The 20,619-nt window shown below is 34.9% G+C and overlaps 1 protein-coding gene across 1 annotated transcript in view; it reads right to left on the bottom strand.

Moving 5' to 3' along the window:
• The window catches only part of LOC133333102 (carbonic anhydrase 2), a 71,391-nt gene that overhangs the window by 32,323 nt on the left and 18,449 nt on the right, over nucleotides 1-20,619 (bottom strand). The window lies entirely within an intron of this gene.

The raw sequence follows: 20,619 nt of genomic DNA, 5'->3' as shown, positions 1-20,619 counted from the left end.
AAAGTATCCACCATAGGGGACCTATAAAAATAATTTTTAAAAAATCCACGCCTATAGATAGGCAAAGCTCAGTACAGATTGGGATGTCTATAAAAGACAATTCAATAGGTACAAGAGCGAAATCAAGAAGGCTAAACGTGAGTCTTGGGTCTGCTATAGTGAGTCAACGAAGCGGCCAGATTTCGCAGAGTACTATCTAAGGATCCAAAATCCATAGGTAATATTAAGCGAATTGATGGAACGTAGACAAACTCTGGCAGTAAGACTCTTGATCTTCTATAGTCAACCCACTTTCCTGGTTGCAAAGACTATAGGGAGGGTGCGTAGTGTGTGCATCAGCCTACAATTCGAACGAGGGAGGAGGAGAAGTTGATAGAAGATACTATAAGCGACCCAAAACTGGTATGTTTTCAACCCCATAAATCTCCTGGCCCAGAAGGTATAATACCGGCCATGCTGCAACACGCACGCAGATGAACGAGTAATATCCTCTCTGCAGGACATCTTTAGGGCTTGTTTACTTCTGTCGTATATACCAAGTCTATGGAAAGAGGTAACAGTGACCTTCATCCCGAAAGCCGAGTTATACGCTACCAAAAGCCTATAGACCGATTAGTCCATCTTCCTTTCTACTCAAAACCTTGGAAAGGTTACTAGACTCAGAAATTAGGAACACTATTGACCATAGTAAACTTAGCAAATCCCAGCATGCATACATCAAAGGCAGATCAGTGGATACAGCCCTGCATGAGGTGGTTGGCTGCATCGAAGAAGAATATGGAGTCCTCTGGCTACACTTTGACAGCATTCCTCGATATTGAGGAAGCTTTCAACAATGTGAAGCTAGAAGCCATCCATTTTGCTCTCGTAAGCAAAGGTATCCCCTCACTCCCTTAGGAGAGAGTTCCGTGAGGAAATCTGTCAACAGCAGCACACCACAGGGAGGTGTGCCCTGAGGCTGAGGTGTGTCCTGAGGCTGAGGCCTTGAAATCGCTGAACGCCAGGTTGTGACCCCTTTAGGGGGAATAGTCATATTAGCGACTATGTTCCCTCTCATAGGGACTTTAATGATATCAAAGTTGAATTTCCTAGTAGGGAATTCTGGACTAGTGGCTCCTTACCTCTGCCAGGTCTGTCAATCTTTACAGGAACATATAACTCATATAAACTCAACAATCTCTGTAGCGTTTTTCAAGCAGAGATTCTTGCAATCACGAAAGCGGCCGAGATAGTAAAATCACTTAATGCCGACAGTACGGGACTGGTGACTATATATGTCGATAGTTAGGCGGTCCTTAAAACTGTGAAGTCGCATACTATAAACTCAAAAGCAGTTCATGATTGCAAGTCCGCTTTGAATGATATACGACAGATAGATGGTTTATGTTGGGTTCCAGGACATAGTGACATTGAAGGGAATGAGATAGCCGACGAGCTTGCTCGATGGAGGCTCACAGTCGTCCAATCTTCCGATTGAGAGATCTGTGAAACCTCCCATCGGCTATTTCATTGGCAGAAAGCCGTGCGTTCTACTGCGAGGTAGTTGGCAACAGATGGCTAAGAGAACCAGCTTGCAGAATCTCAAAATCTATCTGGCCTGAATTCTCTCGTAAAAGAACGTCTTCTTCTACTGCGACGTAGTCGGCAACGGATGGCTAAGAGAACCAGCTTGCAGAATCTCAAAATCTATCTGGCCTGAATTCTCTCGTAAAAGAACATCTTCGCTGCTGACACACAATAAGAGGGATATCAAAATCGTTGTGGGGATCATAACAGGTCACTGCAAGATTAGATATCTCACTTCGAAGTGGGACTCCAGTGGATTACTGTCGTCTATGTGAGGACGAAGAAGAACTGGAAACAATTGAACACATCCTTTGTAAATGTCCATCGCTGCTTAGCAGAAGACATAAACAGTCTTCTTCTCTAAAATAGACCCAGACCAGATCTTAGGCTTTGTCAAAAATTTGACATTTCTAAAATAACCTCTCTTCCGCTCTTCTTCTCTCACTATTTATTCTTCTTGCTCCTCCACTCTCTCTTTTTCATTTCTTTACAGGTAATATAAAAGGATCACAATGGACATAGTCTCCGAGTGGACGTTTGTTATTAACAACCGTACATCCCTAACCTAAACTAGATAGGCCATTACATTTTTTTTTTTTCAAAAATCCACGACTATGAATAGACCTTTAAAAATTATTTTTTTCAAACATCCACGCCTATGAATAGACTTGAAAAAAATTAAAATCCACGCCTATGGATAGCCCATTAAAAATTATTTTTTTAAAATACCATAGGATCCCAAATTTTCAACCCTGTCCTACACATGTTTAATATTGCCTAGTAAATGATTATAAAAATTACATCGTTTCGTTTTTTATTGTTGTTGTGAATTTGGTTTTCTTCATTCATTTCAATTTTAATTTTTCACACCTCAGCAAAGATAACAACAACAAACAATACCGATTCCCACATCACTTTCTTTGCCTCAAAATCGGTATGTGACGATGTAATCACTTCTACTGCAGCAACAACAACAACAAAACAATGCACACGAAAATGTGTGAATGAAATGTTTGCAACGTTTTTGTTAAAAAAGAATTTTGTTGGCAATTTAGCATTAATTAAATTTTCTATAAGAAAAAAGGCAACAAATATTCATACCTAGTTTAGCAATCCGGCGAGAAACAAACAACAATGCCAAAAACAATTTACAAAATTTTGTCGATTTTTTCATTTTCATTTTTGTTTTTTTTTTTCGAAAAAAATTGAATTGAATTGTTGAAATTTGTGTTTGAGTGTATTCGTGTGTGTGTGTGCGTCTTCCATTATAAACTGCATCCGGGCAAAACGAAATTCGCACTGCCACTGCAATTTTCCATTCACCAAAACACAAATTTATGAGTTTAATGGAAATGCCGGGAAATTGATAAAAATCAATTGAATATCGAATTTTATTGTGGTTAATTTTAAATGTGGGATTTACTTTTAGTGTGTGGGTGGGTTTTTTCGCGTATTAATATGTATTTAAAAATAAGAAATGGGAAATTTATAATTGACTTAAATTACACTTCGAGGCATTTGCATTCCATTGTATTTCTCACTTTGGCCGTCAGATTTTTCTTCTTCTTCTTCTTCTGTATTTTCAAGAAGACCACTTGGGTCTCTCAATGAAAACCTTAAAATATTTTCAGAAATTTTTATTGAAAACCAGAAATTCTTCTCAGAGATGCTCAGATGGTCTTCACAAGCCATACTTGAATATTTTCTCCTAGAGGAGTAGAATTACAGGGTATTATTTAGAAACTCAGAATATCTTCCTATAGAAGGTCTTTTGAGAAAGGTTCAGAAAGGTTTAAAACAGAAGTCAAACGTCTTTTACACTATCGGAGCATCTTCTGATAGATTGACTACTTTTAGAAGGAAAGGTCAAAAGATCTTTCCATAGAAGACCAAAGGGAATTCATAGAGGACCTTCTTATAGAACACTAACGAGTTTTCTTATAGAACACTGACGGTTCTGCTTATAGATGCTTTTTTAATACGGATCATCTCCAAAATATTTTCTAAAATATTCAGACTTCGAAAATCGTTCTTGAGTTCCTAAACAGTCCAGGTACCAAGGTTATTTAAACAATCCAAGTGCCAAGGGTCTTTGATAATACCACGCTTGAATTATATGGAAAAATATTTTAAAAATATGCCGGCTTCGAAATCCTTTAAATATTATCAAAGTGTTCGAAAATCCCTGAATATTTTTTTCATAAAAGTCCACACATCGATGGTCCCTGAAAAAATATATATTTTTTTAAATATTGAGACTTCGAAGGACCCTGAAAAAAAATATTTCTTAAAAATTCACACTTCGAAGGTGCCTGAAAAATAGTATTTGAAACTACCATGTCTCTAAGCTCATTAAAAGCTATTCTTTAAAAAAAACACTCATATCGCTGTAGAGATCCTTAAAATAACCAAGGTTTTAGCCCTGAAACTTTCTTGAAAAAAATCTGCATCTTTATATCGGAAAGTTACTTAGAGAAGACCTAAGGTCCTTCTTATAGAATACCAACGGGGCTTCGTGTATAAGACAAAAGTATATTCTTTTATAAGATCAGAAGATCTCATACTTGAAGAAGACCAACGGATCTAAAAGACCAACGGGTCTCCTAAAAGAAGACCAAATAATCCTCTTATAAACGACCAAGGGTTCTTCTTAGCAAATACCAAAGAGTCTTTATATCCTTCACCACACTGTGGTACAGGATATTATGTCTTTGTACATATGTTTGTAACAGGCAAAAAAAAATCGAGATAGACCCATGGTTCCTTTTGAGAATATGCATAGAATCACTTTCTGAGTCGATTTATGCATGCCCGTCTGTCCGTCCGTCCGTCCACGTATTTTTGTTAACAAAGTACAGGTCGCATTTATGATCCGATTTGGATAAAATTGGGACAGCTCGTCTAGGACGAACCATGGACGAACCCTATTGAAATTTGAGAAAATCGGTTCCGATTTAGATATAGCTCCCATATATATTTTCGTCCGATTTTATGTAAATGGTGCAGCATTGTCCCTATATATCATTCCATTTGCATGAAATTTGAGTTTTGTGAATATCGGTTCAAATTTACATATAGCTCCCATATATATTTTCGTCCGATTTTATGTAAATGATGCACCAATGTCCCTATACATCTTTCGATTTACACGAAATTTGGCACAGCGTACTGAATTGAGTGTAGAACGATTTGTGTCAAATTTAGTGAAAATCGGTTCAGATTTACATATAGCTCCCATATATATTTTCGTCCGATTTTAGGTAAATAGTGCACCAAAGTCCCTATATATCTTTCGATTTACATGAAATTTGGCACAGCATACTGAATTGAGTGTGGAACGATTCGTGTTAAATTTCGTGAAAATATATATATATATATTCGTCCGATTTTATGTAAATGATGCACCAAAGTCCCTATATATCCTTCGATTTGCACGAAATTTGGTATGGCGTACTGAATTGAGTCTAGAATGATGAATGCTAACTTGCGGGAAAATCGGTTCAGATTTCGATGTAGCTCCCACATATACATATACATATATATTCGTCCAATTTTACATAAGTGGTTCACCAAACTACTAATGTTTGTCCGATTAACACGAAATTTTGCACAACGTATCGAATTGAGACTTAAGGGAACCCCACCCATTCTCGATTTTAATTTTTCAAGATTTTCAATGGGCTGGTAAATCAATACCAATGCTTGTTAAGGTTTGTAACTTTGCACATATATATTTGAAGATTTAAAAGAGAAGAAAAATAATTTACAAAAAATTTTTGTTATTGCTTTGTTGTTGTTTTTTGTAATTAAAGAAAAGTCCTTATTTTTGATGGCGGGCATAATAACTCCTCACTGGAACATCGGAATCCGAAAATTCCAACGGTGTTAGAAAGAGTACATGTCTGGCTCTCGTATGAACTAGGATTATTGACTTCGCTCTAAAATTAACAAAATGGTGGACCTTTGAAAAAATATTTTTGAAAAATCGCCGATTTTTTACCAAAAACCTAGTTAAAAAATAAGGAAGATCTTCACCGATTGGCTTTATCATACGGCTTATTCATACGATAGCTATACACTCCCAGAGAAACGTTGCAAAATTTGGAACCGATTGGATTATTAGTTTTTGAGTTATCGTGCCCGCCATTCGCAAAAAAATGTTTAGAGAAAAACGCGTTTAAAGTTTGAGAAGCCCTTCAGCCGTCACTTGGTGCTGACACAATAAATCGGCTATATCTTCAAGAGTTCTTGATTGAAATTTTGTAGGGACATTCTTTAATTAGTGTAGATTCGAATTAAATCAAAAAAAATTTTTAATTTTCCATAAATTTGTCCCATGATCTAAATCTGCCCGAATGAAATTAAATTTATCATAGGTTCCACAAAGACATGAGTATGTTTCATCGAGGGAACAGTGACATGCAATTTTACGGATGCATATGTAGAATATACCCAAAGTGGTGAATGGTATCATATAGTCGGACCAGTCCGACATTACTACTTTCCTTACTGGTTTTATAATAGACTAAGTGACCTTTTTCTAGATGACCAAAGGGTCATATAGAAGACTAGAAGATTTTCCCATAAGAAAAATTAAAACATTCTCATTCTCTACCAATAGGTCTTCTTATAGTCGATTCGATGGGAATTCTTACAGAGGATGAGGATATAATCGTTTGGATAAAATATACTATTAAGAAAATCAGATATGCCCCTTATAAAGGATTTGAATCTGTTATGGTAAAAGACCTGAAAATCTGCGTATCCGTATATCTTCTTATAACATACACTTGTAATAGAGATTTCTCTAACTGGTCTTTCTATAAACGATCGCCTTCTTATCGCTTATTTGTTTCAATTTTTTTTTAAAATTTTCACACGGCTTCCATTTAAATTTAATTTATAGCCACGGCCTAAGTAACTACCTCAGATAAAGTCCACAAATTGAAACGTTATCGTTATTTATAATATTATTTAATAAAAAACGTGTTCTATTTTGTTCTATTAATAACTTCCAAAAAATGGGGGGTCTTATAAAAATGTTGTCATAACATGATAATAAATAGTTTTAAATATCATATATTTTGGAACTATTAGGAGAGTCTCGAAAAGTGATTCATTTTTCTGAAGTCAAAATACACGTTAGAATTTTTTTTTTAAATTCAATAAAAATAAATGCCAGTAGTTATTGCATTCGTCTTTATTGAAGAAGAAGAAGGGTTAAAATTGTCGTTATGTTTGGCTAGACCGAATTTTTATACCCTCCACCTAGAGGTAGATATATAAAATACCTGAATTTAATCGAAACCTAAAATAAATCGATACATTTTAATTTACACCAAAAGTACACCATTTTCAACACCGAATCGACCTGGAGCCTTTTATTGGGGTCATGAGGGCCCTTTTTATTTGGGTCATGGTATGGTAAATTGCTGTCGGAAGGTCTTTGAATTTCAGGCTCAGTTTTCAACTTATACGTAAGGAAAATAGGCAAGAGCTCTACATGTAGTGTATAAAAATTTGATCGACATTAACATTGCTCTACAAAGAGGTGTTTCACCCTCCAGGGTAATGCCATTGTACCCTTCTATTAATAATTAAAAAAAAAATATATATATATATATATATATATATAATCTAAAAATTTTAATAAAATCCCCATATTATTTGGCAAAACAAAAACAAAAAAACTAAATTGTCATATCATGATAATAATGTTTTCCAGAAATAAATCAATACATTTGGTATACCGATTATTATCACAATTAGTCATATTTTAACAATTTATGTCAAGATAATATTCTGGAAGGGGAGATTTTTTTCAAATAGTTCAATCAACTCATTTTTTTATTAACTTTTACTGATCGCTCAGAAAATTTCAAATGAATCACCAAAGTGTAATGAATAATCTTTGAAAAATATGACAGAGGTCTTCGACGAAAATTGAAACCCGAAAATGGTTAACTAAGATAACCAGAACGTCTCGTTATATTTTGGAGACACCAAAAAAAGTATTCTTAAAAAAATTCACACTTAAATATTTTTCAAAACCAACAAAAAAAAGCTTTAACTGTTTTTATATCCCCCAACATGAGGTAGATATTCGATTGAGACATCTGTATAAATGCTATAGTATGGTACATTGCTGTCAGACGGATTTTCCAAGTTACTGCCACTGGGTTTCGAAATGCTGATCGTACTTTCGAAATATGTAAAATGGACCGGGCCTTTAGATGGAGTCTATGGCAAAACATGGGCTTGTATTGAACAACCACTAAAAATCCGGAATGTCAAATTTCAGCCATTTAGCTTGTATCGAATATGGTATATGCATAACTTAGAACTATAGTATAACCTATAACCTAGCGCCCAAATCCTGGAAAAGACCCACGAAAAACATATCGACACATACCACCTTTTCTTCGTCTATAATATCACATTCGACTGCCCTATCCGTTTGGAGGCATTTAAAATCATGTCTGCGTTCGGCATTCCTGCAAAATTAATACATCTATGCAGGATAACTTTAACTGGCACAAGGTCATAAGGTCGGTAAGTACCTCTCGGAGCCCTTCAATACCGAACGAGGATTCAGATAAGGTGACAGTTTGTCGTGTGATCTGTTTAACATCCTGCTGGAAAATGTCATACGAGATGCAAAGTATCTTGAAGTGTTTTATGTGAGTACCTGCCAAAAGGCCTACCTCACAGTGGCTGAGCCACAGGCGGAAAAGCGCCCACCAGCGCACCAGCACCGAAGCACTGTACCAATTGGAGAGCATGCAGAAGGCACACTCTCCCTCTTGGTGAGGGGCGAAACCACAACCCCCGCGAAGCTCCCCAGGGGCCACACCAACTGTCAGGCTGGAACAAAACTGCCCTCACGGACAGCCTACACTACATCCACAGGACGAGTGAAGCACATGAAGTGGAAACCACGAACCACCCACGATGCACAGACAACCGCAGGCAGCACGTACACCACCTACAACTTCCAACAACCGCCGATAACCGCACCAAGACCAGCACCGCCACCCGGTGCACCTACCCACCACCACTCGGTGCAACCGACCAAACCCAACTGCAAGGGGGCTATGTACGAGGACCACCTCCACTAAGTACTGTCCTTCTCCTAAATGCTTCACGAGCAAAACTACTTAAACAATTAAAGGTCCGATCGTCTTCAAGTGCCCTACTGAAATCCCACCCCGCCCCTCCATTCGATATACCCATACTTGCTAAATCTCTAATGTCATCATAGTAACAGCATTCCGTCAGTATATGCTTCCAGTCCTCAGTCATCCCGCACCCACATAAATCCGTCTGGGACAGGCCTTTTTTATGCAGAAAAGCATTGAGAGAGCCTTGCCCCGTCAGTAAGAAACCGGTCCACTACGAACGTTGCGTCACGAATAAATTCGTACGTCACCCTCCCATTGTCACTGTTCGTCCACCTATCAACAACACAATCCCGAAGGATAGTGCTGTACCGCTATCCACCAAATCTCCCCATCCACCAAATCAGAAGGCCTGAGCCAATCATCTTCATCCATCTGCAAACCACGCTTATGCTTATACATGAACTGAAGTGGCACTCTGTACACCAGACAACATCGACATAATGGGTCGAACATTGCGAGCGTTAACAGCCACCTTTGAACAAATTGAGATGGAATCTGCCAAAGTGGGCCTGGCAGTAAACGGCGAAAATACCATCAACGTGCTGTACACATCCAGCTGTTTCGGACCAACTGTGGAACTTGAGAACTTCAGCTTCGAGGTAGTCAAAGATTTTATCTACCTTGGTACCGCCATAAATAAAACTAATAACATAATTTTTGAAATTCGGAGGAGAATGGTGTTGGTCATCTGATGCTGGTCTAAGTAACCAGTTTGGAAGCAATACCACCTCCCACCAGACCAACTCACACACTACAAGACGCTGATATTACCCATGCTGTTGTATGGATCGGAAGCATGGCACATGAGGCAGCTCTTGGATTGTTTGGGAGAAAAATCCTCCGGAAGATATATGGGCCGATCTGCGTTGACCGTCGAATGAACCATGCGCTCTCTACCATCTATTCTCGGACATCAACATTGTCAGACGTAACTAGCTGCAGCGACTACATTGGCTAGGTCATGTTGTGAGCATGGATTAAGATGCCCCCGGCTCAAAAGCCATATAAAAGTTCACACAGAAGGGGAAGGACACGAATTAGATGGAAAGACCAAGTAGAAGATTTCTGTTGATCCTTACAAATTATTTAATGTAGGCTCCAGAAAAAATGCACTCTTGTAGCCCTGCTGATTCAAAAAATAAAAACCCACGCTAACAGCTTCATAGGTCCTTAAAAAAGAAATCGTTATTCCAAAAGTCCATAAAGTATTTTTATAGAAGACCAAAAAGTCTACCGAAGGCCTCCTTATAGAAAAAGATTAGAAGATCTTCTTATAGAAAATACCAGAAGAACGTATTATAAAAACCCAAAAGGTATTCTTACAGAAACCCATAATGTCCTCTTATAGAAAACCAAAGGGACTTCTTATAGAAGATCAAAAAATTCTTCCTATAGAAGACCTAAAGGCCTTGTTGAAGAAAAAATACTGGTCGTCTTGTAGAAGTCCAGTAGGTCTTCTTCTTGTATGGTCTTTAACCACATTTGATAAGGCTTTTCTCAATTCTGAAATTTCTCCAACAAAACAAATACAATGTCTACAAAATTTCAAGATTTGCTCCTCAAAAGTTCTTATAACCAAAGTGCCCCCAAAATTATTTTATGACTCTGGCTTTCGTTTATTCACCCTGCAATTAATATAAAATTTTTTGATTTTTCTTCCGACCTACCCCTCGCCTAACAGTCACTTGTCACACAATAACAATTCTGCAAGTAATTTTATGTATCTAATCGGCGTGAGAAGGGGAGATAAAGCCTTTCTTGATGACAAGACATTGACAGAATGGTGAGGCAGAAAATATGGGTTTTGAAAAAAAGCAAACAGATTTATATTGTGATACAAAGGAGCTAGGGCCCTATTAAGTATATGTTCGGAGGATAAATTAATAGTTTTTTAAGGAATATGGGAAAAGGTGTTATCACATTTGATGTTAACGAAGAAGAAAAAACATGGATACACTGGGTGAAACATGTTTTTCTCAAGGAGCGTATACATGCTGTCAATACGTATACGACCCAATACACTAAAATTTTAATTTTCTATAAAAATCACCTGCATCCAACTTTTTCTACAGAAACAGTGCTCGTATAAAATGCATAGACCGATTTCTATTCCGTGGAGGCAGAATATGAATATCTCAAATCTCATATTTCCATTTTAAATATCTGAACATTTACCCGGCACATGTCTCGACCACATATCAATTAAGATAAAGTCTGGGTGGGAACTTTCGAAAGGTAGCAGACAGTTATGCCCTAAACATACATGCGAACAATCATACACATAAAACATGATTGTCACACACGCACAAGTTCGACATTCTGTCATTACAGGCCAACGATAAGTAAATTATTTTTTTTTTATTTCGTTATTATCTTCAATATGTTGGGCAACAACAAAACTGATATTCTGCCTTTTTAATCAACATTTAAAGATAATCAATTAATAACCGAACTTCTTACCACCAAACCTTCTTGTGAGGAATTGAATTGATTTATAGCACCACTTCCACTTATGGGAATCATTTATTATTTGCAAATATTTGCTGCAACATCACAAAAGATTCGACGTAAGTATGCTTTTGGATAAATACCCCTTTCTTTCTTTTTCCCATGGGACACTTGGCCAGATCCGAATCGATAATATTTTGGAAAAATACCAAAAACATTTACTATCATTTGATTTGTTGACGTATTTCGCCCGGCGTCTGCTGCCATAATGACGTTACTCGAAATCATGGGGAAGCAATCATTTGATTTTTTTCTTTTCTAAATGGCGATGACTTTTGATTTGTTCGAATGATAATACCGGGGGAATAAAGTGAATATTAAATTTATGATTTTTTTCGGGGGGAAGTTATATGATTCTTAACTTAATTGCCGGATAGTTAAGATATCATTCAATGAGAATTCAAATATCACAATTTAGTCGAGTGGAATTTTTTTTCTTTAGGATTTGGGTGTTTTGGCTATTCATGTCATAAGGTGGCTGCTTGATTGGATTTTTATGATTTGTCGGGGGTTACTGTTTGAGGAATTTTGGGAGAAAGAATTGACCTACTTATGAACGAATAATGAATGGTTCGACATTCGTATTTCCATCCAACACAGGGGACAGATTTTATAACAAATATTGTTTCAAGGACCTAAACAAGTCGTAGAATGTTTAAAGAATAATTTTCAAGGACCTAAGCAAGGCCTGGATTTATTAAAAAAAATATTTTTTCAAGGATCTAAACAAGCCCTGGATTTTTGTTGAAAAATATTTTTTTAAATTGCCTAAACAAGGCGTGGATTTTTTAAAAAAATCGATGAAAGGCTTGGATTTTCTGTTTAAAAAAATTTTCAAGGACTTAAACAAGGCGTGGATTTTTAAAAAATATCTTTTCAATGACCTCTGTATGGCGTGGATTTTTAAAAAATATTTTTTCAATGACCTCTGTATGGCGTGGATTTTTTAAAAAATATTTTTTCAATGACCTCTATATGGCGTGGATTTTTTGAAAAATATTTCTTCAAGAACATAAACAAAGCGTGGATTTTGTAAAGACTATTTTATCAAGGACCTAAACAAAGCGTGGATTAGAAAAAATTTAAGTACCTAAAGATAATCATGGACCTATACAAGGTATGGATTTTCTAATGAATATTTTGTTCAATACCTAAACGCTTTCCGACTTTCGAAATGAAATATTTCAATATGTTGTCAGGGTATTATAGCTTTGTGCAGCCCCAAAAGTTTGTAACGCCGCGAAATATTGGTCCTAGACCCACCTTTAAGCATACCGATCGTGATATCTCGACTAGCTGAGTCGATCTAGACATGTGTGTCCGTCCGTTTGTCCATTATAATTTGTAAACACGATACAGGCCACAGTTATGGACCAATCTTCACGAAATTTTGCATGTAGAATGGGTTCTGGCCAATGAAGACCCCTATTGTTTTTGGAAAAGATCGGTTAATATTTAGGTGGTGAAATGGACCAAACACTTTATTTTTGTCTGGTCGCTCCAGAGGCCGCAATTATGGCACAAACACCGCGAATTTTTGCATGGAAAAGAGGATCGTGCCAAAGAATAAGTATGCCTGTTTTGATAAAGATCAGTCAATATTTAGCGGGTCAAATGGACCTTGACTTTTGTGTGAAAAATTACAAAATTTGTATTCTATGGCGTATATATTTGCCCCTGAAGGTCCTAGACCAGAAACGTTGATAGTATGTTCAAGAGGAGTGGTTGACCTTTAAATTGATACGAATTATATGGTCGTATGTATTCGGATATGGGAGCTACACATAAGTATTTACGGGTGCTTACGTACTGATATATTATTTAGAACAGTGTTGCTCATAATTAAATTGAGAGCAAGCGTGTGCGAGCGTAACTGAGAATTCACCATTAAAAACGATTGGCGTAAAGAGAAAGAAAGAGAAAATGTATTTACCCATCGACCCTCAGTTACGGTAGCGTATATGGGTAAGCATGCCTGATTTAGAAACCCATTAACACACTAGAGGGCGGAATTATAGCGCTGATTGCTTTGAAAATTTCCATGAGATTCCAGTTATGGTAAAGGACAACACCTATAATTTTCGGTGATGATCAGATTATAATTTTGGATAAAGTGGACCGAAATTTATTTTTTTGTGTTTTTTCGATTCGATCTATAGGTCACAATTGAAAGTCGAACATCACAACACAACCCACGGTGAAGGGAATATGGACAAGTAATTAGAAGGGCTGTACTTAATATTGGTAATATTCGGAATATATTTCAAGTGTAAGGAAGAGGTGCTGTTGACCTCAAATCGGGCAAAAGGATGCAACTATCACTAAATATTGCCCAGACTTGGAATAAAAATCCGCCGAAAGTTGTAGTTCCGTGGTAGTTGTGTAGGAGCAGTATAGTCGGCAACGTCCGACTATACTGCTCCGGTCACTGATTTTTATTATATTTTTTTCCTACAATTTTCAAATATATATTTGGGTCGTATACGTACTGATAGCACGTATACGCTCCTTGGGATTATTTGCCCATTATATGTCACTTTTCTTCTTTAATAATATAATGCATTAATTTGACTTCGCCGTAAATAAAAATGGAAATGAAATATTTCAATATCCATGTTTTAATTTTTTATTATATTTTTCCTACAATTTTCAAATATTTTTAAATATATTTTCAAATATGTATTGGGATTATTTGCACATTATATCTTACTTTTCTTTTCTAATAGTCTAATGCCTTAATTTGCTTTCTCCATAAATAAAAAATGGATCCTGGAGTCAGCACATTGTTTTTTTTTTATAAAAAATTGAATTTTTAAAAAAAAATTACCTATTAATTTTCCCTTTACATTTTCGAAACAATTACCTGCAAATTTTCCCTTTACATATCAGGGAGCCATATATGTAATGTTCATATATATTCATAGTCCCTATATCATCTTTTAAGATACTGTTCAGTATTTATATAGATTGGAAATATTTCTAAAGTCCCCAACCTCGTGCCGGAACTCTAAATGAGGGGATATTTCATAACATGACCCTGTATTAAGAAATGTGGCATTTTAGCCTGTTGGAACACGAAATAAACCACTTCTATCAAACATAAAACCAGTACCTTCGAAGCACCTAACCTCATACTGGATAATTATGTGAGGCCGATGTCTAACTTGTATCTGTATTTAAAAATTTTGGTCAGGCAGGAATCTTTTTTCGAATTAGAATCCAGATTAGAATCAAAATTACAGTCACTTCATTTGCTAAGACCTACAAAAACACAGTCTGGAGCTGAATTTCGATATTAGGTCTATGTGCTATCTTTTATTTTATTTATTTAATTTTTTTTTTTGGTCAGGAAGCCTATCACATGATATGAAAAATTACTGTCACTTCTAGGGCTTTTAACATACCTAAACTCGAAGGGACATTTAATTGGGACTAATACGAAAAACGAGGATTTGTACAGAAAATATTCCTGTACGAGGTGTTTTGCTTATCATCTGAAAGTCTGAAATACCAACTCATTGACACTTGGTTTGAAAAATTCGAATTGTAACCTTTAAAGCCTCTCAAATTCGGCGGTACCGCGAGATTGTAAAATACTATAGGGAAAGAATCAAGGGAGGACGGTACCGGCTAAAAATCTTATCCACTTTCCTTTTTTATAATGAGTAATTTCTTCCAAGAGTCCCGGATTTTTGTTTATGTTCTGATATTCCTCATAAATTCCATACGTAGTACCTTTTCAACTTACTTTCCTGTCTTGGAGGCAATTTTACATGTGACCGCGCCTCCCAAGCATCCACAGCCAAATGGCTCTTACTGCCGGAAGGTTGAATCCTGGGGGCCTTTTCGACCAATTTACATTTTTTGCAACATAATGCTTACAGAATTTATTGGTTTGTATACGTAATGACAGCATGTATACGTACCCTGGAAATAATGTGTTTTCCCAGTGTATCTTCTTTATTTTCTAATACGATATCAAGTTCCATTTATGTCCATTATGTTTAAGAAATGGGATCCAAACGTCTATAAAAATATCGTATCCACTAGTAATATTTTTTTAGAAAGAATTGGACCTGTGAATTTTTTCTCTACGTATCTGGGAACCACATCAAGTTCAAATTTTAAATATTCGTAAACTCCGCCGGTTTCAAATCATAGGACATCATCATAGAATATATGGGGTCGTGTACGTAATGACAGCATGTATACGCTCCTTGAGCAAAAATGTTTTTCCTGTGTATCTACTTTATTTGTTCTTCAATATTAGATAGTATTGAGCATATAGTATTGCCATAACAATTATATTTATTCTTTAGAAATAATTACATTCAGGTGTCGGTAAATTATTTTCTATAGAATAAATTGGACCCTATTTTTTTTAGAAAAATCTTGTACACAGACTTTTGTGATTTACATCCTTGAGCGAAAAAAATTTTGATCTGTTAATTTTGTCTTTACGTACGGGAACAATATACATCATGTTCACATATTAGGCCACACTGTAAGCATTTAAGGTATTCTTCCATATTTATACCGATATTAAATATTTTAAAATCAACCTATTCTACATCACCGTCTTTACCGAATATACGGGTATACGGTATACACAATGACGGCATGTATACGTTCCTTGGTCGTATACGCAATGATAGCACTTATTCGCTCCATGAGCAAACATGTCTTTCTTCAATAACATCTGACATCATGAGCAAAACATGTTTTACAGTACATCACCTTTATATATAAACTTAAAATTTTCACTATCCTTATAAAATATTAATAAATGTTAATAACGTATACGCAATGACGGCATGTATACGTTCCTTGGGAAAAATGTTTAATCATAGGACTTGTGTTTAATATATTGGGTGGAATACGCAATGATAGCACTTATTCCCTCCATGAGTAAAACTGTTTTCACACTTTTTCTTCAATAACATCTATCTAGTGCGATAACAATTTCTATTATCCTTAAATAAGAAATGAGTATGTCTCTTCTCTTCAACATGTAACCGATAAATGTGAATTTTTAATTAAAATTGAAACTGCCATTGCGTCAAAGAATTTTGTTTACAAAAACAAAATAGAACTATAGTAACTGAAATATGTTTTTAAATTATTTTCTGCAGAACAAATCGAAAAAAAGTAGGAATAAGACCTATGTGCTCTTTTTCGATACAAAAATTGAAATATAGAGTTTGTGAATTATACTCTAGAAAATTAATTGTCCCTGTGAATTATCCCTCTAATTACCAAGGGAATATATACATTAGATTTGAATATCGTTATATGCCCCTGTCAGAATTTAAACTAATGTTCTCAAATTTATATAGATTTTAAATATTTCAAAATCCTCCTATTTTACACCATCGGTTTTTAATGAATACATGGGGTCGTATACGTAATGACAGCACGAATACGCTCCTTGGGAAAAATGTTCCCTGCATTGTTTTTATCTTCAATAATATCAATTTTCGTAAACTAAAATTTATTTAATCATAAATTCAGAAATTTTTTTCAGACCTGTTTCAAAAAACTTTCAGATATTAAGAATTATGAAATGTTTAGTCTCTTGTCTGAAACTTTTCAAGCTGAGATTTGATAGTATTCAGTCCTGGGTCCAAAAAAGGTTCATCACTAAGTAATCTGTAAAAGTCTAATTTGAGACCTACGTCTGCGTTTGCCATGGTGCCATGGCATTTGGTTATAAAAAATTTACAGATTTTCAATATTAATTATACAAGAGTTCTAAACTTTTCTGACCTATTTCAACAATCTTTCAGGCTTCATGACTTCTGTAATAATTAGCTTTTCATCTGAAAATCCTCTGTTTTAGTAGTCCTATGCTTTTTTTATTAGGCATTTTTGCCCACTCATGTATTTTTTTTCTCCTTATAATGTATATTCCCTCAAATAATCAAAACATAATTCTCACAGCTTAACAGTCATATATTTCCTGCTTAAGAAATCTGTCAATGCTTGTGAGTTAATGGCTTGTCACCAAAAATCTTTATCTTACTCACACTGATTAGATACATAAAATTACTTGCAGAAATTCTCTGTGATTGTTAGGCATTCATAAAAAAATATTTGGTGAAGGGTAGGTCGGAACAAAAAATCATAATAATTTGATATTTCTTGTTGGGGGGAATAAAAGAAAACCAGACACGTAAAATAAATTAGGAGCTCTCTGGTTATTATGACTTTCGGAAAATTCTTCGAATATTTCAGATATATTTTGTGTTATTTTGATTTGTTTTTTTTCTTTTCTTTTTTTTTTTTTTTTGTAAATATCCTGGAGTTAATGAAATCAAAAATTTAAAAATTCCAGAAAAAAATATTGTTTACCCAACAATGACAGGGTCCATAAGGTGTAAATAGTGGTCGATAACAATTATATATCTTCAATATCTTCAAGAGTTGTTGATATGTTCATTTGAAGTTTAAATTAAAATAAAAATTTTCGATAATTATTACCCTAGAAACCTGAATTTGAATATTAATCCTGAGTGGACCACCATTATCCATGGCAGAATTCTTATAAAATAAAATTCTAATCTGCTTCAGAGGATTTAATTTTTTAATCCTTAAAATTTGTAATTTTTTATTTTTTTTTTATATTTACTTACCGGTAATTACAAACAAATATGACAACATTTTGTCTTCAACAAAATCAATTGCACAGCAATTATCCTTGTATTTAAAATAATTGTTGAAATTTTACAAAAAATATAAATCCAGCAAATCAAGCACTATTTGTTGTTGTACAATTTAGTTAATTGTAATGTGAGTTTAATTTGTAATTTACAACAATAGAACACGCGACGCGGACGCCAACAGGAAAAGGATATTTAATTTAATATTTTTATTTCAAATTTTTAAAATCAAGCCTAAAACAAAGCTAAACCGCTATTTCAATTTTTTTAAATGCCGGTTGTTAATTTAAATTTATAAACTTTCAACGGTTTTATATTTTTTTTATTTTAAAATTTATTTTAATTTTAAATTGTCTTTATTTATTTTGGCTAACTATAATAATATTGAGCCAGCTGGCAGGTGGTGGTGATAGAGGTAATTCTTTTTTCTTCGTGAAAATATATTTTCTTTTATTTTTTTCGCTTTTCTTAAAATGGGCGGGGAGAATTTTTGTTGTGATTTTTTTTTTTCTGAATACCGTTTCGTTCAAAATCTGAACGATTACTGTTGAAAACTTTTAATTTTAAATACTAAAAAATATTACCGTACCCGACAGTTTTGGTCTCGAGGCGTCAATATGTGAAAGCAATAATGGCAACAACAACAACGCCGACCACCACAACGACATAACATCGTAGTCCACTGTTGTTGATGAATGTGATACGATTTTGCGATGCGATACATATAACAGAGCGCACCAACGAAACGATTAACAGAACATAGAACAGAACAGCAACAAATTGGCAAATCAAAACAAAACCGAACAAAATTTACTCTCACTCCCATAATCGTCAAAATGAACAACTGCTTTATAATTCACATATGTGAACTAGCGGTCGCTCACTCTCTCTCTATCTCTCCACCTATCTCTCTCGTAGAACAAAAATATACCCCGTTACATGCAAAATAGACATGTCAGGCAGCCACCCACCCACAATGAATAATGAAAAAAATAACAGCAATCATTATCACTGTTAAATATACCGGCAAACATGTTACACTCACACACACGAACTCCCTCTCTCACTCTCACACACCTCACTCAGCTAACAGTACGGAAATGGCAAATAATAAACAACAAAACAACAAATTTGATATCATCAATGAATGAAACAAAAGGTAAGAATAATAAAAAAATGAATGAATTTAAATGGCCGAACACACGCACACACACATAGAGGCTTAGGCGCATAACTGCCAACCTCATGCATGCACAAACTCACACACACCTGTTTACTTTTTATCAATAACAAACATTTCTAAACACTCATTATGCTGTCTGATGACTGTTGACTGATGCTGCTGCTGTTTGTCGGCGATTACTGGCTTTGTGTGTTTATTATTTTTGTTGTCTTTGTTGTTGTTGTTGCTATTGTCAAAGTAGCTCAAAAATTCTGTAAATTGAAATTATCTCCGTCGGCTTTGGCAAAACTTACAACAATACCGTTTTCCGTTAAACGTTCAACTAAACGACGAAATTTAGTTAGGGAATCATCATTGGAATCACTTTTGTGTGCGGTGTGTATGTTGACATATTCTTTACAATCAATAATAGTTGTAAAGCATAAGAGACATCAAAGCTAGATCTCATTTGAACTTATCACCAGAATTTTGATAGATTTGATGTGAGACCGGCGGAACAAAAAACTTGAATGATAAAAAAGCATGAGTATTCAAGTTTAAATCGATATTGTTTTTTTTTAATATAGATGGACTATTACAAAATATTTAAAACTAATCCACGCCTTTGGCTGGACTATTAAAAAATATGTTTAAAAAATCCAGATCCTTTCCTGGCCAGATCCCCTTCTCCATGTTCTTATTTTGGTATTTTCTCTATAAAACATAATATTATTTTCCAGTAATATAATACGTTTTTGTTTTTCAAAAAAAAAAATTGCCTACTGAAGCATTTTCAATTGTATTGTTATTTATGTTGCTGTGTTGTGATCTCAAACAGTGCACGCAGCATATTTACGTCGTGAATTGTGAGAGAATAAATTATAACAGAATATTAACAGGTTTAACATAGGAGAAGAACAGAGATTATTTAATTAACATTCCATTTAGCATACAATACACTAGTCGGCATTAATGCCATAGAATTCAAAATAAATATTTAAATTAATATTAAAAATATGTAATAAATGGGGTACCTCTAATAATACATACATATACGCACAATTCGGATACAATGGATAACAAAAATAATTTCGAATAAATGGAAGCAATAAAATGTATGAAGATGCTTTATTGGATATTCATAGTATTTATTTTATTGTATCAATTATTTTTCATGTATTTTCTATATTGGTAATTGCCTCTCGTGTTACGAGGGCAGTTCGGAAAGTTCAACTTCTTAGCCTAGCACAAAAAGCGCGGTATAAACAGAACAAAGTTAAGTGTTTTGGAAACTTCCATCTCTGTTATGAACACATGTTAAATTTTGTTTCGATCTGGCAACTGCTTCATATAGAAACACGTGTTCAAAAATTACGCATACGCAATTTTTCACAATGAAAGCACGCATAATTTTTCCATTGTAAAAAATTGCGGATGCGTCTTTTTTGGACACCTGCTTTTATATGAAGGAGTATTGGTATTGTATTATTATTTGAGTCCGATCAGGTATTTTAAAGCCTTTGGATTAATTTTTACATGGAAG

This window comes from Musca vetustissima, unplaced genomic scaffold (genome assembly GCF_032173495.1).
Source record: "Musca vetustissima isolate MV318-11 ecotype Yass unplaced genomic scaffold, APGP_CSIRO_Mvet_v1 utg789, whole genome shotgun sequence".
Classification (NCBI taxonomy): domain Eukaryota; kingdom Metazoa; phylum Arthropoda; class Insecta; order Diptera; family Muscidae; genus Musca; species Musca vetustissima.
Note: the sequence above shows the minus strand (reverse complement) of the source record. Positions and strands in the feature narration are given on the sequence as shown.